Here is a 26212-nt window from a genome sequence, read left to right as displayed (position 1 = left end):
TTCACACGTTATAGCTCTCAACTGCATTAAAAAAGCCTATAGCGCCATTGGGACTTTCAAAATTTGTGAAGACAGTCTGTTTTTAATAGGAGCCAGCAGAATATTGAATAAGAGCGGAGAGCTGTTATTTAAAGAACTCCCACAGTGAAAAGCCACTTGAGTCAATGATCTGACTCAAATTACTGCTCATCACTGCTGCTCACCAAACATTGGCGGTCACAATGGTGATTAATGATAAAAAAAGCTAGTTTTGAAAAAGGTTTCTTCAGCAAGAAGTGAGAGGCATGTGGGTGTGGTCTTTTGTTGGAACTACTCCAGTGTAAATGTTTTTTTTTGGGGGGGGGGGGGTTCAAATAATGAGCCCTGGGCAGCGTTGGTTGGAGTTAAATAAATTAATGACACTGCCAGTATGAATTGTGTAATTATATTACATTATATTGCATTCCAGTGGAATATTATGTTGTTCAGTGATTTGTTTTTCGTGAGGTTCGTATTTGCTTTCTTCATGGGGAACTGTTGATACATCATGGCATAACTATTTTACCTGAACAAAAAGGAAATTAAGCCAGGAGACTGAAAGAAAGAAAAACAACACATTGCTAAACATAATCCTTCAATTACAAAATGATTCCAAACAAGCAGAATGCAGTAGTTAGGTCTAAGCTGTATCTTGAGAAACAGTTTTCTGATGTATTAAACATGCTGTAGATGAACCTCCAATAAGTATTTGTGACAAACTGGGTTTGCACCAAACGGGTCCGAACAGGTTTGTCTGTATTTGTTTTAAAATGGTGGTAACTTTAAAACAGATACTCACAGGAATACATTGCCAGTTCAATACAGCTTTGTATTCTATCACTGATATCTTCCTCTTGTAAAAGTAAATCCATGCCCCAAGCGTGTTATATCTAGGAAAACTGAACAGTAGAACTCAATAGCAGGTGTGGCTCGGCTCGGATTTGCCAGTCGAGATTTGGCAGTTTGGTCTTTCCATCATTTTTCAGTGGTAGAGAATATATTCTATCAAAGTGAATCACTATAAACGGTTAGGTTTTAGTTACACACACATATATATATATATATATATATATATATATATATATATATAGAGAGAGAGAGAGAGAGAGAGAGAGAGAGAGAGAGATAGATACATACATACTCTCTCTCTCTCTCTCTCTCTCTCTCTCTCTTCTCTCTCTCTCTCTCTCTCTCTCTCTCTCTCTCTCTCTCTCTCTCAATACTCCCAACTCAACCCTCCTAAACTGGCGCACAGCACTCCTTTTTATGAATGCTGACTCCGCCCACTGATCACCCATTGGTCCATTTGTATCCACTTGCATTCACACACACACACACACACACACACACTGACAGACAGGCAGGCTGCTCAAGGATAGGATGAGAGGATTAGCCTGCGAAACACTCACTCACTCACACACAGCAGCGCACAACATAGGTAATATTATGGGTACAGTACAAAGTCCGAACCACTTCCCCAGACCATAACACAGTCCTTGTGAGGTTTACTGTTCGCTGCGGTTACTCTGCTGCTACAATACTTTCTTTTCTATAGTACTATATAAACTGAATATTCCCTTGGAAAACATGGAGTCTGTGATTATTTTATTCATGAGGATGGCCATAAACAACCCCCTACCCTCCTTCGGCATGAACATTCCTGTAGTGTCCTCTATTTATTGAGTTATTTACACAAACAATCCATAGCCTGATAACCTGACTATCCAAAACTCATTTCATGGATAAGCAATATGCTGTACTGAATAATATACGTTAAGCTAATTCAATGCAACTTTGATCATCCTAACAAAATATCTGTAAGTGTCCAGTGCAGGGGGTCCCAATCCTGGTCCTAGAGGACCCCTGTGTCTGCTGGTTTTCATCCAACTGAGCTCTCAATTACTTAATTGAACCCTGATTTGAACTATTCATTAGCTTAATTATACCTTTTTAATTGTTTTCAGCTTTTTAAACAGTTGGAGATTTCAAGTTAACGATACAATTTTATAAGTAACGTGAAATCGGCAACTTTGTAGGAGCTGAGAACAATTAAAAGGTCTAATTAAGCACATTATTAGTTCAATTAAGGGTTTGATTAAGTAACTGAGAGCTCAGTTGTAATAAAAACCAGCAGACACAGGGGTCCCCCAGGACCAGGACTGGAAACCCTGGTCAAGTGTATTACAGTTTTCCTTAGTAATAGACTGCACAGTGTATTAAAGTCAATATAAAATTGCAACACTGCTATTCAGTCTTCCTGTAGGACAATTCAAATATCATTCTCTATACAACAGATCCTATTCAGAGCACTGGACCAGTTGACAGCCTGCTACTAGACCATGACACGTATGCATGACCTGCATATGAATGTAGCACTTGTAGCAAATCTTGTCTCTCCCACTGCAAGACAATGACTTAAAGGCTCAATTAGCAGTATATCTGGCACCGTAACCAAAAGGAATATTGAGAGCCCCATGTTTAAAATCACTCTGGGCCAGTCCTCACAGGGATGCCACAAGTCTTCCAAGTCTGTTAGGACTTTCATCCACTAATCAGGAGGCTTCATTGCAGGTAGAGGAACATTTAGACAGAAACAGAAATAAAACCAAACATTAAAATAGGGAGAAAAACGTGTAATTGAATGATTTAAAATAACAATAAAGGCACCATGTCCAGGTTTGTAAATCATAAAAAAAAATGAAAAGAAGGCATTTCCTTGGTGGTTTACCTTCCTGATGCGGACAACTACCATACACTAATGCACTTAATTAGAGTTCTACTGATGTTTATTTGGGTTGTATTACACCCAGGCAACATGCCCACTCTGCCTGCTGTTTCCAGTTGTGTATTTGCTGTTATTTTTAGTTTACAAATCTGAAGCAAGTGATCTACTCTGCATGACTTCTGAAGAATCGATCTGAGTCAAAATTAAGTGAATTTTGTATGAAATCTGTAAAAGTGTGAAAAGCTGTGGCCCTGTGGCATGGATCTTGAACAGACAATGTATCGGGAATGATTTGCACACCTTGAGGTGAAAACCATATTGCAATAAAATACTTTTTTGAACAAAGACATGTTTTTACCACCTGGATGCAAATGAAACCCACAGGTCAATAGAACCTGCTGTGTGACATACAGATGGACAGATGTACACACACCTCCATATATCTACAGAATGTAATAATCTCAATAATTTATGCTGATTAGTGTTAATTCCAAGTTTCATGACAATTGTTAAAGAGGTTTTTCAGATATATGGAACAATATATAAACAAACTTGATTTTATCAATGAGACATCTGTCTAAATACAATCTTTTTCTATTCCTGTTAGAATTCCACATTGAATGCCGCCATAATGTATTAAAACAGTCAAGGGAAAATATGTCCAGCACAGCAAGCATTGGGAGACTATAATACGTATGGACCAGCATGCAGTATATTGCTGTTCTGTTTTAAATACAACTTAAAGAAATAAAAAATTGAACTAAACCATGACAAATGGAGCAGTGAAAATGGTGCTGAAGCTAAGCAAGTCGATCTCATTTTATACCTTGCTTGATTACTATACCTTCAACTGTCAAAACATAGAGTGATTCACATTTGGTTACGCAATGTTGTAAGGAAAGAAGGCGTACTGGAAATTGGAAACAATGGAAAGATATTATACATTTAAATGTTAAAGCTAAACTTAGAATTATTTTTGCTACTGTAGTATAAATGATCTTGACCAGCACAACTGCAATGTCATTTACAATTGTTCTTTTGAATGTGGCTGGGTGGCGGACGAAAGCCCTGCCAAAGCACATGCGTGCATGTGCGTGCGTGTGTGTGTGTGTGTGTGTGTGTGTGTGTGTGTGTGTGGATTATTGGATGGCAGGGAGGGAGTTAAAATCCTCCCTGAAAAATCACGTGGGAATGTTGCTGGAGCCGTGAATTGAATTAGCGATTCTAATTAATTAAGGCTCCAGCCACAGGTGTATAAAATAGGTGTTCATGGGTGTTAGTGAGGATTAGAGTCTGGAGTATTAATGTCAGTGTTAGAGGTGGAAGGTTTTGAGGTGAGGGGTTTTGTGCTGTGGTGGCCCGCACAGCTGTCAGCATTACAGCTGTCAGCATTTCCCCCAGCAGCAGTTTCGCTGCTGGAATACATCGCCCCGCTGTCAGGAGGTGAGGAGACCCTCGCCACAGACCCAATTACCAACCCACCCCCAAGGATTCACATGAGGAAAGATGGTCTTGATGGGAGGGAGGTTGTGTTTTGGGGGGGAGGGTGCCAATGGCAGCTATGTGTGCTGCGCACATAGGGGGGAGGTATGTGGCAGTGTGGCAGGGCAAAAGACCTGCTGAAGCACGGGTGTGTGTGTGTGGATTATTCGGTGGCAGTGGGAATGTGTATAAAATAGGTGTTCACGGGTGTTAGTGAGGATTAGAGTGTGGAGAATTGTGTTGAAGACATGCATAACGGAGGGTAGAGGATTTAGCATTTCTTTTTTAAATTCAGCTTGATACTGGTTTCCGCAGTCATCATTGCAGTTTTATTTTGGTGGTAAAATGAATAACAATAGCCCAGTCTCCATTATGCATTTATTCATCACACTGTGATGTAGGATAGTGTACTGTTCACAGTGAGCCTGGTATGTCATGTCTTTAGATTTGTAAAATAAAGAGCGGAAGTCTCATCCATTTGCTCTGCATTGGAAGTAAGTGGATGTTGTTTGGGTTGCCACTGCACTGGTTGAATGGAGTATTGTATACTAGTGTCTAGAGGTTGAGTTTCGAGCAGTGCTTGTCCTGGAAACTTGATTCATATAAACTTTAGTGCATGTGGATTGTCCCATTCTAGGAGTATTCTGCATCACATTAATTACAACCTTGATAATTACCGTATAATGGATCTTGAGCCTATGTGTACTTGTAGATTTAATACAAGTATCCTGTAGATTAGAACTCCCTTTTGTTTAGGGCACTTACAATCCTAGTATGTAAGGAATATAAAATGTACAATAGATATGCCTGCTACCTTTTTTTTAAGGATTAAAGTCGGGGTAGAATTTTTTTTTTTTAAATAAACGACAATCCCTGCATATCCTGCCTAATTATTTTACATCCGATTTCCTCCTCAAGAAACAGCCCCTAACTCATGGGAGCGCCAGAGCCAATGGAATGCTCCCCGTACAATAATGTTCCCCTGGTTATACTATGAATTTACGGTTTGTCTTATTTTTTAAATTTTCTTTACCATACCTCTCTGGGTTTTACAACGTACAGTCTGTAGCTAAGTTTCAGCAAAAACAGTATAAAAATCTATTAATTTGTAGCAGAGATATTGCAATTTTGGTATTTTTCAATCGTTCTCCAACTTGGAATTACGCGGTTCATAAACTGTACTGGACAATTAAAAAACTTTTCCCGGCCATTTCATATACTTGGCAATTCAGAACTAAAAACCCGTGATCCAAACTACAAAATCTTGTGGTTATATTGAAAAGTAAAAAGTCACCAAGAAATTATATTTTAGGGTAAAACTGAACATGATTGTGAGACACTGCAGCTTTAGTTTGATATGTTTTATCCTGGAGATACTGCTGCCCACCACTCCTAAATTTAAAACAAACACCCCAGTTGTATCATCTGAAAACATATTGCAGCACACTTCTGTGTAAATAAAAGCTCAAATCAGTCACAGCTATTGTTGAAACAGAGAAAACAGCAACTTGGTAAATGGGGCTGTGTGACGAAGTGCCCGCCCCTGTGTGTATTTTCTGTGTTATATGTTGTATGTTGCGTGTGTTAATGTTGGTGTATAGTCATTGGTACACGAGATATAAATGGGTGTGTGCAGCACGAGTATTTAAATTGTATAATTATATTTAGGCACGGGATTGCACTTCACGTGCATTTAAAGTATAGTATGTGAGCATGGGGTTGCACAGAATTAATTCACGTGCTGGGATTCAAGTGAATAATTAATTAGTAATTGAATCCCAGCACAACAGTATATATAGATGCACGTTTGACTCACTCGGGGTTGGGTGTTCGAGAGTGGAGAACGGGAGAGAGAGAGAAGGAGAAAGAAAAGCGAAATAAAAACGTAAAGTGTTTGTTCTCACCGTGTTTGTTTGTCTCCGTGCACCGTTTGTTAAGTGTTAGTTCGTTTTGTTTGTCTATTTATTTTGGCGTAAGTGCCGTGTCCTGTTTTGTGTTTGTGTTTGTTTGTTCAACCTTTTTATTTTCTGTTCTGTTTATTAAATGCAGAGCGAAACCATTCGCTCAGCTCCACCAAACCACACTTCTCTGTCGTTTTATTTCCTGCTTCTGGTCTGACGCCACCCACTCCGGCCGTCTTTGTGACACGTGGTGTCATCGTGGGATAACAGTGCCTCCAAGCGTCAGACCAGAGCAGGAACCGCATTTTTTGGGGAAAAAAATAATAAAAATTTGGATTACAAAAAAATATGTATAAATAAATAAAATGGGATGGAAGGAGGATAAAGAGGTGAAGGACAGGGAGGAGGAGTGCCGCCTAAGGGCCAGACATCCACTGCGATTTAACAAGCCATCGCCGGGGTGCCTCCTCTGCGACCAGGATCATCTGTTCGCCAACTGTCCCTTCCGCTGCCCCTACCAAGAGAGAGAGGAGGAACTGGCCCAGGAGAGGAAGAGGAGGAGGAGGCAGAGAAGGGGAAAGGAGAAGAGGGAGCCAGAGCGTCCACAGCCCAAGCGGGAGGAGCCTGAGTGTCCACAGCCCAAGCGGGAGGAGCCCGAGCGTCCTACGCCTGAGTGGGAGGAGCCTGAGAGTCCTACGCCTGAGTGGGAGGAGCCCGAACGTCCTACGCCTGAGTGGGAGGAGCCTGACTGTCCTACGCCTGAGTGTGAGGAGCCAGAACGTCCTACGCCTGAGTGGGAGGAACCCGAACGTCCTACGCCTGAGTGGGAGGGGCCCGAACGTCCTACGCCTGAGTGGGAGGAACCCGAATGTCCACAGCCCAAGAGGGGGGAGTCGGTGCGTCCACAGCCCAAAGAGAGGGAAGTCGGGGCTTCCATAGCCCTAGGACCCAAGCTGCCAGCAGAGGGAGAATGCCTGCTGGTCCCACCTCCACCAACAGAGGAAGAATGCCTGCTGTCCCCATGTCCACCAGCAGAGGGAGAATGCCTGCTGTTCCCATCTCCACCAGCAGAGGGAGAATTCCTGCTGTCCCCATCTCCACCAGCAGAGGGAGAATGTCTGCTGTCCCCATCTCCACCAGCAGAGGGAAAATGCCTGCTGTCCCCATCTCCACCAGCAGAGGGAAAATGCCTGCTGTCCGCATCTCCACCAGCAGAGGAAGAATGCCTGCTGGTTTCCCCTTCCGAGGCAGAGCCGCACCAGTCCCCTGCAAGAAAGGCAGAGCCGCACCAGTCCCCTGCAAGAGAGGCAGAGCAGCACCAGTCCCCTGCAAAAGGGGGAGACTACACGCTGCTCCCACCTCCGTCGCCAAGTCACCAAGAAATTATATTTTAGGGTAAAACTGAACATGATTGTGAGACACTGCAGCTTTAGTTTGATATGTTTTATCCTGGAGATACTGCTGCCCACCACTCCTAAATTTAAAACAAACACCCCAGTTGTATCATCTGAAAACATATTGCAGCACACTTCTGTGTAAATAAAAGCTCAAATCAGTCACAGCTATTGTTGAAACAGAGAAAACAGCAACTTGGTAAATGGGGCTGTGTGACGAAGTGCCCGCCCCTGTGTGTATTTTCTGTGTTATATGTTGTATGTTGCGTGTGTTAATGTTGGTGTATAGTCATTGGTACACGAGATATAAATGGGTGTGTGCAGCACGAGTATTTAAATTGTATAATTATATTTAGGCACGGGATTGCACTTCACGTGCATTTAAAGTATAGTATGTGAGCATGGGGTTGCACAGAATTAATTCACGTGCTGGGATTCAAGTGAATAATTAATTAGTAATTGAATCCCAGCACAACAGTATATATAGATGCACGTTTGACTCACTCGGGGTTGGGTGTTCGAGAGTGGAGAACGGGAGAGAGAGAGAAGGAGAAAGAAAAGCGAAATAAAAACGTAAAGTGTTTGTTCTCACCGTGTTTGTTTGTCTCCGTGCACCGTTTGTTAAGTGTTAGTTCGTTTTGTTTGTCTTTATTTTGGCGTAAGTGCCGTGTCCTGTTTTGTGTTTGTGTTTGTTTGTTCAACCTTTTTATTTTCTGTTCTGTTTATTAAATGCAGAGCGAAACCATTCGCTCAGCTCCACCAAACCACACCTCTCTGTCGTTTTATTTCCTGCTTCTGGTCTGACGCCACCCACTCCGGCCGTCTTTGTGACAGGCTGTTAATTGCACACTGCAATATGACATTTAGACAGCACAGAAGCAGTTTTTTTTTCTAAAAACAGTACAAGCAGGGCTGATGGGCAGGGTGAATGATGGACAATGAAATGGCTTCAGTAGCAATCTGTTCATTCAAGATCAGCTGCAATATTTTGGGTAGCCATAAAGTCCACAGCTGTTGTAGGAAAAATGTTACAGCAGTTTGGACAATTGTTTGCATTTGAGAATTCCCAAAGCACTCCCCAGCGGCACCAGTGATCTAAATATCCATGCCCACCTACAGTACAGAGGGCAGAATCTGGGGTGGGATTACTGAGCTGGACAGAGTGAAGTGTGCCAGACTTGATGGATTGAACTGTCTGCAGTCCGGAGCACTTAGGCAGGGGAAGAGGTCTAATGTTATAAGTAACACTGGTTTTAATGACCCATAAAAAAATCAAAACAATCTTGATTGAGTTCTAAAAGAGCAGTAGTAAGTATGTAATAAATGTCACTTGTCTAACGTTTTAACTCACTAACATGCTTAGCTATGCATTACATGGATTTAACTGCAGTTTTAGCATGGCATTTCACAGGATAAGAAAGCTCTTCATCAAAATTGCAAGGTGTAGAATTGCACAGTTCTTTGTCAAATTGTTTTGTTGTTATGGGCCATTTAATTTGATGTACGCACATCGAGAGTCTTGTATTTGTTTAGTTTTCTTTCTGTGATAAACCAACAGTACTCAGAGTCAAGCTGACGTGCTCTATTAATGCAGTGAGCAGTCTAGCTGGAACATGTAGCCTCTCCTTACACTGACACGCCTCCAAGCCAACAGCAACATGTACAGGGGAGAAATGGTTGTGCTCCTCTACTCTACAGTCTCTCCGAGAGACTGCGGTTGTGGTTCATCTATAACTTCTGAGGTATAAGTCAAAGAGACAAACGGCAATATATAAACATTTGCCAACTGCATTCATGCGATTTTGTTATTCCTGTCCACAAGGAACTCGACACCATAATGCCCCTCATCTCACAAATAACCCCAAAACGAGTCAGTAAACCTACAGTTGATAGCATGGAGTTGCTAATAGAATTCTCCATTATTTAACCTTATACTGTCATTTGTTTGTGGCTCATTAATATAGTTTTAGACCTGTTTTGTTTACTCCTATCATATAATTCAAGGTAGAACAATCAAAATGTTTAAAGGGGGTAACAGATTTGCCAACTGCATTCATGCGATTTTGTTATTCCTGTCCACAAGAAACTCGACACCATAATGCCCCTCATCTCACAAATAACCCCAAAACGAGTCAGTATACCTACAGTTGATAGCATGGAGTTGCTAATAGAATTCTCCATTATTTAACCTTATACTGTCATTTGTTTGTGGCTCATTAATATAGTTTTAGACCTGTTTTGTTTACTCCTGTAATATAATTCAAGGTAGAACAATCAAAATGTTTAAAGGGGGTAACAGATTGGAGTAAATGCTTTGATTTGGTTAACATACCTCAAGCAGGCAGCCTTTTACGGCCAGTGCAATTCCCTAAACTTGTGATTCTGCCCTCAAGGACCTGAACTCACACCACAACAACTTGTTTCCCAAATGCAGCAACCCCCAATCTTTACAGGCAGTCACAATATAGGTGTGCTCCATGGGTTCTTGAAGAAAATCCCAAAAAATCCCAGAGGAATGGTAATCAGGAATTCAAATTAAACAACCACATCAATTCAGATGCTGATGAATTGTTACAAATGTAGAAAAAAAAACACATAAACTCACCCAATGTATTGTCCACCACCGTTCCTTATGTGTGTATTTCAACAGTTGTGATAGTTCCCCTAGTCCCTAAACTGCAGTGCCTAGATTGCCAGTGGGAAATCCTGTAGGTGTGTGAGTACAAGAGGGAGAGAGAGAGCTAGCGAGCGAGAGAGAGAGAGAGAGCTGGCATGTTTGTACAGTGTAAGCACATGAAGCTGTCAGAGTTTGAATTCTGGGTGTGGCGGATGAGACTGTTGAGAGTGTGGGGATCATTGCAGCAGTGTGTCAGCGTTCAGGTGAAGAAACATTGTTATTGGCACTCGGATGTTTAGGGGCGGGACATAACAGTACCTGTGGAAAAGGGTGTGAAGAGTCTGCCTGTCTAATGAACTAACTGACTGATTGTATCCATGACTGGTTGATTAGGTTATGTGCTGTGTGTGTTAGATGATATTTCCATACCGATGTTTTAATTTTTACAAGAAAGGGTTGGGGAAGAGTAAAGCCTCTTTGTAAATCTCCCAAGTTTTACGGACAAAAGGTGTTTTTTTTTTTTATTTTAAAGCTGTCTCACAACCATGTTATGTAACATAGCATAATTCCTTATGTTTATGTTAACTTTCATTTCTATTTTACTGTAGTATACTATAAAAGCATAGCATAATAAAGTGTAATAAATTCATAGTACAGCCATGGTAAACGCATGGTCAATTTTCAATTCACCGTTCTTCAATAATTTACATTTCTGCGTCCTTCACTTTTCCAGGAAGCTGACCTTGTTGACCAGCTTGTTTGCAATTTGTTTGTTTACATCCCCTTAAGGTAAATTCAGCTGTAGGAACACAATTTTAGGTTATGTTTAACTACTTTTGTACAGCATGGTTAAATAAATATATATATAAAAACACAAACAAAGACAATATTACAGTATATAATACAATTTAGATCAAGTCAGTTTGTTTAGTCAACTAATAAAGTCTGAAAACCTGAAATCAGGTTTAGCTAGGTACTGTATTACGTGTACTTACAAACAATACCTTCAGGCATGACTTAAATACCGGCATAGACTTGATGAATCCAGCTAACGGTGGCTTCCAGAGGTTAAGGCATCATAAGAAAATACCCTTTCACCCTTTTCCATTCGTATTACAGAGAGCTGTAATAAGCCTTTATTCTGAGATCATAGCCAGGGTAATAGGACCATTTGGACAAATACAAGCCTGCATGTTTAACCCTTTTGTATATAATCTTCCAAAATCTTAACTGCTGTATAGTTACATGCTTTAAAATGTACAAACAAACTATCATAAATAAACAAGATGTAGGTTAAAAAAAAGGGTTATTTTACAATACCAGAAACAAGCACAGTAGGCTGCAATGGCATCTTTACATCGCCATAATGTACTTTTAGTTTCCTGGTTTAGTGTGCCAGTTGGGTTTGTTATCAACATCGATATAATTTTTGCCCAGTAGATTTATTTTGTAAAATCGGTCTGATTAGATCTAATGCTGTGTCAGGGGTACGATGCTATGGTAAATGTGTGTGATGCTAAGCCTATAGAATTTGGAGCAGTGATATAGGTGGTAAAAAACTTTATTTGCAGCACAGAGAGAATGAAAACTGCAGAATGTGAAAATATTACTGCGCTGTTTGATAATGTTAACATTCAACATTTTTTTCCCCTCAAAACAGTGCACATTTAACCCTTAACTGCTTGGGCCTGAGCAAGAGTATAAAAACCTATTTGTTAGAGCTTGTTTTTACCAAATACATTGAAGAGCAAGTAGCTTCAAATGTCATTAAGTTATTTGTACATTCCTCTTACTATTTTATGATGTCTGGGTGCTGTTGCTTCATTATTGAGTTATTGTCATTCATCTCTAATTTGTCTTTTTCCAGACAAGCTCAAAGTAAGTTATTAAGCCAACTGCTTTGACTAGAACACTTTCTCATTCCATTCAAATCATGTTAAAATGTGACCTTTCAGATGACAGGTCATATTGCTCAGTCCTGGTACTTTGGATTCTCGAGAATAGTTGAAAACAAGCTCAAAGCCAAGTAAAGGCATACTTTGTAAAACCTTGATGACTTAATATTGAAGCAATACTAACCCAGAACCACTTAGAATGATTGCACAGACCATAAAAAACAAGTACAATTCCATGTCAAGCTACCAACTAAAACTGTATTTAAGGGAAGTTAATTTTTTCTCCAATAAAATTTCAATAAAGTACACCTGGCCCAATGCATTTCACTACATAGCACATAAGCCTTAAAGAAGGTAAGCAAGTAAACAATTAAATAAGCAGTAAGCAATGGTGTTACTGTATGCTGCAATATGAATGTTCCGAGTTATATTTGCATGTTTCAAAGTATCTTTTTCAGGACATTCTGCCTCAATGTGCAGAAAACATGTGCTCAGACACTATTTGTGACAATGCATCTTAAGGGTTAATCGGTAACTGCCTGTTAACAACTGGAGCTCTTCACACTTCACTGCCAACATATTCCTTATTTCAGACATGAACCCGACGTGGAATTCAGTTCCGCTTCTGCAGGTTTAGTCGTCTTCGTTCCCCATATTGGGAGTCTATGCTGGGACCTATTCATAATGCATTGTACTATAAACTACCAGTAATACTTATATTTTGATTCCTCCTGTTTTTTTAGTTCTAAATGTCAGTTGAAGCCATGTATGATAGATCCCACTTGTTTGCTTAGTACAGTACTTAATATTGCAACAGCCAGTGGGCATGTCCAATGTGTATTTATTTAAAATGTTTGCTTACTGGGATAACTCAATTACACCATCTCATGAGAACTAAGGAGGCAGCAGTCAATCATTCACTTGTGTTACATGTCACATACTGAAATATATCACTTTTTTTATATCACACAACTAACCCTTAGCCCAAAGTCATTCCATTTGGGAATATAAAAGCCATATGAAACACTACATCTAAGGTGGAAAACACCATCATGGCTTTAGATATGATGTCCAACTAACATACAGTGGCACCTAAAATCCCACCTAAGCTAAATAAAGTAACTCCTTAAAATGTATTTCATCAATAATGAACAATAAAGTAGAACAGAATAAGAAATTACACATGGGGAACCTAAACTTATACCAGTAATTTAGAAGCATACCTAAAACAATGTAAAAGGACACATTGCACAAAATAAACTAGTCAAGTTAATAATCAGGTAAGTTTTAGTTAGTTAGTAATGTCCAATAAAAATATAGTACAATTAACAAAGAAGGCAATTGACAGTTAAACAGAAGGCTACAGTACATTACAGTACAGGATTTCTGTTTTCACTGATGAGATTATTGAGAGATTATTGACAGAAGAGGTGCTTCATACTGCCTGAGGTAAATTATTGCATCAGCAGTGGCCAGAGTGCTTTCATTACATATCAGTATCATTAAGAATAGACTAAAACTGCTGAAAGTAAGTACAATTACTGGCTTTGCTGTTTCTGAGCAAGCTGACCTTATGCAGAGCATTGAGCCCAAGCACATATGTCGTTCAGTAATGGACCTGGCCATTTGATCTATGGAGTATTAAAGTTCTGAGGTGTATAATATATTGTGTATAGCTATGTATATTTAAATTCAGGGCCTGTCTAAAGACTCCACTGAAGAGTAAGATTCCACAAGCGATTACCAGACACGTGTCTCTCGAGGCTTTCTTCTTAGACATCAGACTATCTCTTGTCTAATTAAAAGCTGGGGCTGCCATTCTCGGGGATCTAAATTTAGGAACACCTGGGCAGGCTGACACATCACATCTGTGAGCTGAGAAATCTCAGAGTTAAAGATACAGGATCCAACGTCAGTAATCCTTCAGTTCACAAACACATCACAAGACTGTGAAAGGGAGACTCCCTCAGCAAAGCTCCTTAGCTGACAGATTGTTACAACTTAAAGGGGGGATACTTCATAACATATTTGCATACATATTTTCTTTACCTGTATAATATCCTGTCACGGGTGGTTTGTGTAATTTGCAATTGCTGTTACTGTTTATGCCATTATTGGTTAGGTCCTTTTTCAACCACAGGAGCTGTTTCCAAAAAGACTTAAAAAGCTGAATTTTGAGACATTTTAAATATGACCAACTTTGATTTCCTACATAATTGCAGTTACAGAGGGGACAGGAGTTACAGCTGCACATCCCTAGAGGTCATTTTTCAAACCTCAGCACTAAAGAAATTCAGTTTTTAGTCTTTTCAGCAGCAGATCCAGCATCATATGTAAATAATGATCTAAGCAGAAAGAACAACAGAGAATGATGGAGAAAACACAGTAGGGTATAAAACAGGTAATACATGAGATAGTATGAAAAGGATATAAAAACTCTTTTACCCAATAAGTTTATCTGTTAACTAATAGCTTTTTATTTTAGTGAATGATGTTGTGTTTTTATTTTCATGTAGACAGCACATAGCGCTGGACTGAGACCATTATACACACATCGTGACCTGAGCTGGATTCACACCCTCCAGAGGAGAAATGCATGAGAGAGGCCAGCGAGTTAGCCTTCTATGCCACCTAGCACCCGTTCCTTGGTTAAAGTAACAGAAAAACGCAGCCACTCAGTTTCTAATCAGATGCCTTTGAATATGAATCGTCACATACAGTAATCTTTTCAAAGGAGTGCCTTGTTAGTCAATCAGTCATGTCCTTACACAAATTGACTTTGGTGTCTGCAGCAATAACACTAGACTTTTTCATCAAATAAGAAACTTCAAATAAGGAATGTGTGGGAACTCTATTAGCTCAAAGACTGTCCTTCACATACAATTTTGCATTTGTAAACTACAGTACTAGTGGTATATGTCACGAAAAGCCAAACTGAACTCAGAGTAGACCAAATGGACCTAGGATCAATTTTAAATGCATGTGAAATGTTACAGTAGAACTGGAGAGCAGATTATGAAGTATAATCCATGGCAGTAATGGCTGTAAAGCCAGCAAACAGAAGAAAATAAAGATATTTGTTTTAATTAAAAATCATACAAGCCAATTGTAAGAATAAATATTTAAGCACATATTTAATTATTATTACTTTTTTTTTAGAAAATTAATTGCAAGTACATGTTATATCAACATATCAAGAACTAAAGGCTTCATGCGTGAAGCTACCAAACCCAACCATAAAGCTGTATTTACCATACCTAGAAGGTCAGAAACTCCAAACTAAACAAGTGGGACATATCAATGACTTTCATAGATGGCTTCAACTGACATTACAACAAAAAAAGAAAACAGGAGGCAGCCCCTAGTGGTGGAACTAGGAGATCGCTAACTTACACCAACTGAGTTTTCATCAAAAGTATTACCTTCAATGCTTAGAAATAAATTGGATCAGGAATAACAATTCAATAAAGAATGACTACATAATACAGGGGACAACCCAGAGTGGATTATTCTTTGTAATCCACTCAATTTGATTGCTTATGGCTCATGGCTTTAAAACCCATCGGCATTCTAAGGTAAAACTGTAGGAAAGTAAGTCAACTATTGCCTTTTTCAGTCTACCGAAGAATAGAAAAAAAGGTCATGGAAATCCTATTTATTTACTTTCTTTGTTGAGTAACCCTAACGCACACATGCAAATTTACTTCCGATATAATAAAAAAGAAAGCAGTTCAATTTCACATGAAGATTAAAACAGTTGTATTGTATTTGGCCTCACCTCCCAAACAGGTTCACAATTACTGGCAATTTCCGCTGTTTGGGGCCTTACTCTTTGAGTAGTGTTGTTCACTTATACTATGTTTATATAAAATCATGTGATTTTTCTTCACTTTTTTAAAAGGTCAAAGTTTAAAGTGTTCTTTAATTTAGGAACATTGCATACCATATCAGACTCATTAGTCAAAGTGAATTTCATTTTTAAATTAATGAACGCTTAAAATTAAGCAGAACTGACATTTCCCTTAAGACTCAAGTGTAGCTGCAATGGCACTTCTGTTTTTATGGTCTAGTGAACTGTGTCTCAACTCATTGTTGTCTCTATTAAGGTAATGCAGACAGAAACTTTCTATTTTTGTTGTTTCTGTACTTGTCCAATTCATGCAATCTTTATTTTTTTCTATTGATATTTAATTTTTTTCAATCAATCATCCACCCTTATAATCTTAAATACCAGTTGTATTTTCTCTCTGTTTCCATGGCTACCTAGAGAACTCGGACCTGATCCCAGAATGCAGTGCCCTACCTGGTTTGCTTTGGCTCCACTTGACTGCGTGATGCTTTTCTTGTTGTTTCTTGTTTTATTTTATGACCAGAAGTTCTATGATATGACACTTGTCTGTAACCTGAGAGAGGCAGCAATTTAGAATAGGCATTTCAAGCTATTTACTCTTTAAAAACCTAAACAACAGTATAATCTTTAAAGCACACCTATAACAAGGGCACTTTTTAGAAACCTTGGCTTCTTGTAATTCTTGATATCTCACAGAACACCAAGTCCTTTTATTAACCCCAGATTTAAGATTCTTCATAATTACGGCCTACCAAACCAAAGGTCATACTGTAATTTGATATTTGCTTAGTGGGCCAGAAAAAGCATAACGTCGTTCCATTTATATCAGACATGTACGATTGCAACCTCTCTCTGAATGGTTGATGGGAAACTTCTCCAATTTAAATGTATGTGGTATGGAGGGCGCAAGTGGTGATAGTGGGCCTCACTTGAACCATTTGCATCAAAATAAACAAATAAATTAATTAATTAAGTAAACTTCAAATCCCAAGTGGTCTGGGGTGCCTGAAAAAAATTGCCGGTGGACCTGAATTAACCCCTGCGCCTTGAGGTTGGCCAATGTGCTCAATTTAGAAATGTAGCAGTATTTATACAACTTTGGCATTAGATGGTTCTTTGAAACATAAACATGTTAATGTATGTCATGTATGTCAAATGTATGTTAATAAACATGGAATGTATGTTATATAATCCATACAACATAAGTGGACTCTATCACAGTTAACATCTGTATATACTGAATAAAGCTCACATTGATTGCTTAATAAGCAGTGTCTAAAATCCTTATTAACCTGTTTGAGTATTGTTTCTTAGCAAAATTGTGGTCTCCCTCCACTTTTGCTTATTTTTTATTTTTTGGTTCTTGTTTGTTTATTTCAATGTTTGTTTCCAAATCACTTATTTTACTATTATTATTATTATTTATTTCTTAGCAGACGTCCTTATCCAGGGCGACTTACAATTGTCACAATATATCACATTATTTTTACATACAATTACCCATATATACAGTTGGGTTTTTACTGGAGCAATCTAGGTAAAGTACCTTGCTCAAGGGTACAGCAGCAGTGTCCCCCACCTGGGATTGAACCCACGACCCTCCAGTCAAGAGTCCAGAGCTCTAATGTGACAAATCTACAGATCCTGAAGAACCAAAAGAACTTTGACACAACATAAGGAGAGCCAGTGATAATGTGACTAATGCTTGTAAAAGAGATATGTGCGGAATCTGTTTGCTATTCATTTTCATTAGGGTTCCAAAATCCTGTTATCTTGTGATATCAGGATGCGGTACAGTTTGGATCTCAAAGGGACATCTCAAAGGGTCCCATTCAGCACATAGCTGACTGTTTTATAAAATTCCAGAACCATAGAAAGAGAAAGTCAACTGTCTCCCTCGCCAATATGAAACCTCTATCTTGAATTTGATCTTTTATTTTGCCAAAATTCCTCTTGTGTAATCGATCAACTATGACCTACACAATCCATTTTTTCATACTGAAATCTATATTTTATAAAATGTAAATTCTTAACAAAATATAATTTCCTGTTTTACTTTATCAGGAGGGGATTTATAATGAATTAATATGCAGCTGTTGTTTACTGTGTGTGTGTATTTTAGAGAACAGATTCAGATACATTTTTGACCTATTCCTGACCAAAACCAATCTATAATCTGGTCATTCTTGACATGTCCACTGTTTTATTTGTTCTGTAACAAGTGTCAATGAGATTATATTTTTCATAACTCAGTACATTTGTAAACAAGGGATTTAAAAAAGGTCAAACAGCAAGTAAAACTAATGACTAAATTACATTTGTAAACAGGAGGCACACAGTTACAATCGAGTCAGACTGACGAGGGAGGTGAGGAAGGTTGGAATCATTACAGTGGTACCTATTCATAATATGACATTTTAACATACACTTCATTCAAAGGTTAGAGAGTTTTGAAATGGGAAAAAATTATACCTGAAAACAGAAGTGAAAGATGGCTACCGAACAAATTAAAGACAGTAAATTCATTGGGACAAATGCCATATAAAGACCAGATCACCATTAAGAAGACCACATTCTCAGTCCCTTTCAATTTGAAGGCAATAGAACAAACTTCCTATTAAGTCCATTTTACTCTCTTTGGTGGTCGAAATATAGCATTAAGTAGACTGAAAGTCATTAAAACATGATGCACTGTATATCCATGGAGTATATCCATGACTAGTCTACTAGTCTGTCTTGTAAAATGGAATTGCCTTCCTAGACTGCAATAGCGCTCTTTTGCACAAAACTATCCTAGACATACAGTATACTGGTTATAAATACTGAAATAACGAATTCTATAAATATAAAACTTTGCCTTTCATTAGTAGTCCTTGTTATTGAAGTACAGATACAATAGACAAGTCTTAAACATCCTACCATCAACCAGCACTGCTAAGATGTTATATGCTGTATGTTACAGGTTGGACAGCTTTACAGAGCTGAGAATATAATGTACACCAGCACATATCCCTGTGATCTTCGTTTTACAGTATTCAAACTTTTCAGGCAACCTGTACATTTTTACAGAGACCCTGCTGAGTGAAACTCAGATACAAACATGCCTTGAGCATGAAAACAGCCCCTGAAGAATCCTTGGCATTTCAGCATGAAGACAGAAAAACACAAGAGCTCTGTAAACATAATGATCATCCCACATTTCTGCTCTTGCAAACCACTTATGTTAGATCCTTCATGCATCTAACAGTGAGCTTTCACAGCATAAAAACCAAACAGCTGAATTAGCCCAATAGCACCAGAGATGAAAGATGAAGTCAAAGTAGTTATAAGAAGGGGGAAAAAAGTTGCACCTTGCATCTGTTTCTGTTTCAATTCACCTGTAGTCAAATCATCTGTAGCTTTGTTTTTATACTGTGGTTTCTAAGTATCTCTTAATAACTTGCTCCCAATGATAACGAGAGGAAGTAGAGCAGTTGAATTTAATGATTAAAGCAGGCCCCTTACCTTTCTGTCTGTGGAGTTCGTCTCTGCAGGGACTCGTTGTGAGTGCATAAATGTTGCAAGCTGCCTCACACCGCCTCTCACTGCAGGCTCCTACTTGCCTGAAAAAAACTAATGCTCTCTTCCCTCAGGCTCATCCACGCAGCTCAAAGATCCTTTGTTGGAAATGACTCATTTAGCACGATTGCAAACTTCATACTTATTATCTTAGAGATTATCTTAAAGAGGCTGCTCCAGAATACAACATACTTTTACTTTTAATAAAGCGTTAGGTACACCTGACAGGTCATTACAGTTAAACAGGGGGCTGCTTCACCAGAGCCCTTCTTGTAAGGTTATTCTGGTAAATGAACTGAAAGTAAATGTTAGCAAATGACACCTGGGGCCCCCGGTGAAGTCTGAGGAGTAAGTTAAAGTAATTGCTTATGCAGTAAACTTCTTGTCTTGTTATCTGAACAATAAAAAGCATACACACATACACTTCTACTATTATGTAGGAGTGTGTGTAATTATATACTGGGGGTGCTGAAGTTCCCTCAAGTGGAAGGAAGTCTACTGATAATGCACTTTTCTTGCTTGGCTGACCTACAGCACAGGAAGTAGTAAGGTATAAGTAAGCCTCTATCTATAGTATTATACTTGAAAAATCTAATTAAAGTAATATATATATATATATATATATATATATATATATATATATATATATATATATATATATATATATATATATATTGTTGGACTCTTTTACAACAGAAATGATAACTTCAACAACAAAATAATTGACAGTGAAAACAAAACACAATGTTTACCTTACCACCCTGTTCTAGAAGGACCCCCTCTAATTGATGTATACAGAATTAATTTTAATGCAGATATGTGATGATTTTGTTTTAAATACAAGCCAGTAGATTACAGGAAGCTGTTGATTCATGTTACCCTAACCATGTCCTGTGTTGTAGGTCAGATTTACTCTAATGGTCTAGGGTAAATATGGTTTGCAAGGGCATGTGACCTTCACAGGAAGTAAGGGCAAGAACTAAAAGCCCAACCGAAGGGTGTGATATTATCAAGTCTTGGATACCATACGTTTAACCATTTAGCGCCATTAGCACAGACTGTGTTTTTATTACTATTACTATTTACTTATCTGTGGACACCATCATGTACACAAAGGTGTCTAATGTATTTCCTAGATGACAGAATTAGTCTAGTCTGTGTACCCAACACAAGGTGAGTTTCCCAGGGAGTGTCCGGGGTTCTGTCCTTCATTACCTGTCATTTTAACATAAAGCAAAACCTCACTAGCTGGTTCACAAGCTGGTCCTTTAATATAATTTATTTTATTTGTATTTTCTGTTTAAGTCAGGTTTCAGGTATTGTTTTTTTTTAAATAAAAAAAATAAAATGTTCAGACCAGTTACATGATGTTGCAGCCATGTTTTCCTATGGTTTGTAAAAACAAAAAAAAACAAACAAACAAACAAAAAAAGATTACAGCAGTTTGGTCTTAGGTAATTTAACAGATGTTGGCTGCATTTGGAACTGCAGATGGAGGCCGTTATACTGAATACAGGGGTGGCCTTAATGTTAACTCTGCAGTTAATAGGAGAAAACCAGGACTCTAAAAAGGCCTTCATTGTGAAGTGATCTTTTTTACAATGTGTTTTACTGTGTATCACTTTTAGCAGCTACTTCACATTACTCACACACCCAGAGTACTAATAGTTACTAATAATCCTCTCTTTTGATGTCTGGGTTGAGGGGTAGCTGGCTATTGTTATTAATCAGGTGAATGTAGCTGGGATTGCATTGCATTGCGGTGGCATGATACTGATGTTACACAATTGCATTACATATCAAGCTGTACTTAGTCTCAGTGTTGTACAAAGTGTCTTTAAAGGAATAGAATAAACAGAGCACACAGTTTATTTCAGTGGTCCTTACAAAAAAAAATTAAAATCCAAAGCCAAAAGAATAAAAAATCTATTAGTAAATCTATTAAAAACAAACACAGGAAGACCTACAACATGTTGTCCCCAACTCAGCCACTCATGCTCTGTGCCAATGAGCTACAATCCTTGGAGCTGGGGCTCAAACTTTTTGCACTACAGTAGATATTGTAGCAGCCTGCATACACTGTAGCAGGCCTAATGCTGACAAGATTAAAGCCACTGACCCATTTAAACGGCCTTCCATCTCTACTGTGTATTTTTTTTAAGCACACTTGGTGGTTTAAATGTTCACATCGAGGGCCAGGCATGTGATTTGCAGGCTGTTGGAGATATCCAGCATCTGTTCTTGGGACTAAAAGTTTGGCTCCTTCTCGCAAGCAAGTGCCATCTGCTTTTATGAATTGCTCTCTAATAACCCTTCCAGTCTTGATGCTCCCGGAGTACATATACACTTCTCTGTGGAGATGAACTCCCTTATAAATTAACTGTTTACAAATAAAATTACATAGCTTATTTCAATTTTAAAAAAGTGAGTTTCCAAAGATCGGTGTACCCCAAAACTTTAACACTACTACTACTGTGTTTTGTAATTTCAATATTGGTACAGCGAATAAAGTTTGTTCAGGAGGAACTTAAATGCACTAAGCAGACCTGAAAATAAACTTTATTCACAGAGTAGACATCACAAAAGAGCAGAGGAAAGGTAAAAATATAATTTTCAGACAACACCTAAAACTAAAAATTCTTTACCAATGGAGCTCTGTTTAACTTTTGACAACAAAACAAAAAGCAATTGAACCACAATTACTGCATTCAGACTACACTATCTGTGTTGTACTGTATGTTTAAGTGTTCAGTGGCTACCTCTAGTCAAACTGAGGGTGTATTTCCCAGGCACTCTGTGCTGTGTCAGACATACAAAGAGTGCAAGAGAAAGTGCACTCTCAACTTAATTAGAGGTAGACACCAAACACTTTGAAACATATCGTAAGTCATTCAATCTAAATTAAAAAATATATATATATATAATTGAATGTACTGTTTATATAGCACCTGTTGTGGTTTAAATGTGTAGAATGCTTTGTCTTTGAGATTGAGTGTAGTTGCTGTTAAAAGGTTCAATGGGGCCTTGACTTATAATGCAGGTTAGAAGTGAAGTTCCCCATGTTTGTTACTTTTGTTTCCTAAATGTAAAATACACAGGTTTCTGACCACCACAGAGCACACAGACGAGTGAACTATGGATACGTGTGTGGAATGGAAAACTGTAGAACTATAAAACTGAATATGAGTGAGGGATACATAAACTTTACATAGCTATAACTAAAGTAAAAAATGTTATTGTTATGTATTGTGCAGTTATAATTTATTAGTGCAACAAAACAGAAAGTCAGCTGCAATGTTGTTCAAATGTAACTCTTGTCTCTTTCTGAAATGTTTGTTTCCAGAGTAAAGACCTTGCGATATCAAGCCCTAGATAAGACAATGCTTTCTACTGAGCAAGTCCTGACACACAGGGGCAATATGGAAACTTGCAGTAGCTCTTGCCATTCAATTGTTCAGTTTTACAACATCTTGGCAACCTAAAAATGTAAAACCTTTGCTGGTTTCTGGTGAATACAATGCACATTGTACTACATATTTCCAAGTTCTATAACAGATGTTTATATGCATTTCAAATATTTCACATAAATGCTTACCATATTGAAGCTATATCTTTCCAAATACATGTCACATTAACAAAAACAGCCAAGTTAGAATACGTTGAGATATCTTTTTTTAAGTTGGCCCCTTTTGTAGATATCATATAGTTAAGCCAGTCCCTTTATTCTAACTTGACAGGTTTTGTAAATCATACCAAGCAGCCTACAGCTGTCGAATGTTTTTGTAAAATGGGATACTTTGGAGACTAAATCAAGAGACGTCTTTTGAAGAAGTAATTTATGTCTCTCAAGAGCTGTAAGCTGGACAGTCCTGTTATAGCACAGGAAGTACAAGGTACCCAGAAGCACAGTCTCTCTTTTATAGATCTACAGTATAGATGCCGATATAAAGCTGCAGAAAAAAATCATGTATGTATTACTTAAAATCTATAATCTACATTAATTTTTACAAGATAGAGCTATAGTTGATGATTCAACCCCAGACACAACTATGTTAATTATTATTATTATTATTATTATTATTATTACAACAAGGTAAAACAAGTGTTGGACAAATGGAGATAAAATGATTTACCCTTAGGCTACAATTAGTAATAATGCTGATGCAGTCTTTTGATTTTGACACAAGTACAAAGATATTGTTTCATGGAGTGCTTCAATTGTTACAGCTGAAGAAATGTTTTTAATTATTCATACTGGAAAGGTTAATACATTGTAACCTATCCTTAAACCTACATTTAAACATAAAATTAAATTAAATGTTGACATGCTTAACTTAGTTTTAAATGTGCAGTACAAACTGCACCTAATAAGTATATAATATGTTTTATGTTAAGAAATATCAGTTCTATAGGTTTTCCTGTATCTTCCTGAAATGACCTTGAATTGTCCCACACTGGGGATGAAATCCAGTCGTACATATCACACTTCACATGTTTCCATATATATGGAGAACCGCTTATCCAGTTATTGAGAGTACCATAATCTGTGGCTATATGGGGTTGTCAGTCTGTCTGTGTTATTATTTATTTATTTATTTCTTAGCAGACGTCCTTATCCAGGGCGACTTACAGTCGTAAACAAAAATACATTTCAAGGATCAAATTGTTGAGGCTGTATTTGGAGAAAGTAAACAAACCACATATTCTGCTTTCTAATAAAAGTATAAAACAGAGGGAGCTAAATTGTTGAAGAATTTAAACATTACTACTTTGTGTAGAATTGAACTGTTTGGAATGACATGGAAGCTTTAAATGCACATAAAAACTGAATTTATTGCAAACATATACATTTTTTCTCCGTTTTTGACTGATAATGGTAATTTTGGTCAAGTTTTCAGAAAGTACAATTTCACCCAAACTAGAAACAAATTCAGATATTTGATTTTGGGGCTTGGAAAAACTAAACTCTTTATTCATTTTATAATGTATTGGTGTTTCTCTTTGCACCCCTTTAACGATAAATGTATGAAAGAACAATTTAATGTAAAAAGATTTGAAATCTCAAAGTAGTTAATCTATCTATTCCATTGACGGTTAAAAAGCAAATAAACAGCCAGCCTTCTTATATGTATTACAAAATGCACAGCACAATGCAATACCCATTTTACAATAAATCAAAAGATCTGCAGAATATTTTTGGATTATAGTAATCCAATAATTTACCCATAACCGAGCCTACTGTTAAATGCTGTATCTTTATTAAAATACAATTAATTCTTGCATGGAACAATTAAATCTGCAGTACAAATCAATAAGAGTCTCTGTTTAAGATTAGCCGTCCCTTCTCGTGTCACATAGTTCTCATTGGCTGGGTTTACATGCACGTGAAAATCGACTCTACAGTCATGACTGTGTGATGTTGTCATGCGAATACATCGTGAAACAGCAAAAGGGTGTCCTTTTGGCAGTATGACTTTAAGGGCAGGGTCAGTGGCTTTTCTCACAATAAAAACCCATGTAAACCTGAGCAGGAATCGAGCTTGTGGCTCACGAGATTTCAGCAGTCAAGATCCAGTTCTTCTGACTTAATCTCACGTAATCTCCAACAGAAAGGCCATACAAAACACACACACACAAAATGAACATTTATGGACTACTTTAACACTAGAACTGCTGACGGCAGTCATTATCACGGTACATTTTATACATCATCAATATTAAAATGAAAGACAAACTATTGGATACACCTCAAAAGTTTTATTCAAGCACGTCATATCAAACATCTGCACAGCCAAGCCGCCATATTTAAGTGAACAATTAAACATAAAAGGGTTTATTTTCTAACTTACCACATATAAAGCACTACTTCAAAAAATGAAAAAAACTATAATAAAATAAACATTTCAAAAGAAACCAGTGTGTAAACAGGTTTATGAACATACACAACGATTTGCTGGCAGCTTGGCTACTTGCAGACTTTGAATAAATAAATAATAAAAAAGTACATGTGGATGTATTGATATTACTACAAAAGAAAACAGACAGCACAAAAGTAACCAAGCTGTTAATGCAATGTACTTTGGTGTAATTTGTTGTAAAAACAATATGGCTGGCTATTGCTAAGAAACCTATAAATGTGGTTTATTATATATAAACTAAACTGCAATGACAAAAACAAAGCCCACATAATTCACAGTATGGGCTCCTTTAGTTTGATGAATTACATCGATTACATATTCCAGGCTGTTAAGTAAAAAGTAAAGTAACTCCTTACCTAAAAAGGCTAATATTCAACAACATTTAAAAAAAAAAAAACTGTAAGCTTACCCAGCACGGATTGTCTCACATACAGATAAAAAAGATCACCAAGCAGATCATGCAATCCCTGAAGGGTAAAGTATTTGACCAGTGGATCGTGGTCACACCACACATTTCTGCTGAAACTCCATATTCATGTCAGTAGTGAGAAGCACACGACCATTACAAGGCCTACAGTAAGCAAAGCTGAATTTGTCTTGCAAATGAGTCACCAGAGGTATTATGGTTGCTCCAGAACAATTACTGACAGTTTGTGTAAACACAAGGAGACTTTAATCATTTACCAATATTGTCAGTGACCATTATCGTTACTCAATGGTCTTGGCCGATGCTAGTTAAGTACAGTATAAGATAAGGGTTCACAAAGGGTCGGCTGGAGCCAGTGCAGTTTTTGGGCTGTGTTACACTGCTCCAATAACCAGTTTTATTTTGCATCTCATTGATGTTTTACAGG

At 37.8% G+C, this 26212-nt stretch overlaps 1 protein-coding gene across 2 annotated transcripts in view; it reads right to left on the bottom strand.

Moving 5' to 3' along the window:
• Nucleotides 1–19455, bottom strand: part of LOC117400535 (serine/threonine-protein kinase PAK 6-like) — a 40756-nt gene extending 21301 nt beyond the window's left edge. Inside the window, exon 1 of one of the 2 annotated variants that reach the window (XM_058991433.1) lies at nt 19387–19455. The gene's annotated coding sequence lies outside the window, so the exon portion shown is untranslated. Of the gene's footprint in view, nt 1–10125; nt 10267–19386 lie in introns of those variants that run through there. The other variant, XM_058991432.1, reaches the window with a different exon arrangement.
• Between the last annotated feature and the right edge of the window lie 6757 nt (nt 19456–26212).

This window comes from Acipenser ruthenus, chromosome 18 (assembly GCF_902713425.1).
Source record: "Acipenser ruthenus chromosome 18, fAciRut3.2 maternal haplotype, whole genome shotgun sequence".
Taxonomy (NCBI): Eukaryota; Metazoa; Chordata; class Actinopteri; order Acipenseriformes; family Acipenseridae; genus Acipenser; species Acipenser ruthenus.
This window is presented reverse-complemented; position numbering and strand designations above follow the sequence as displayed.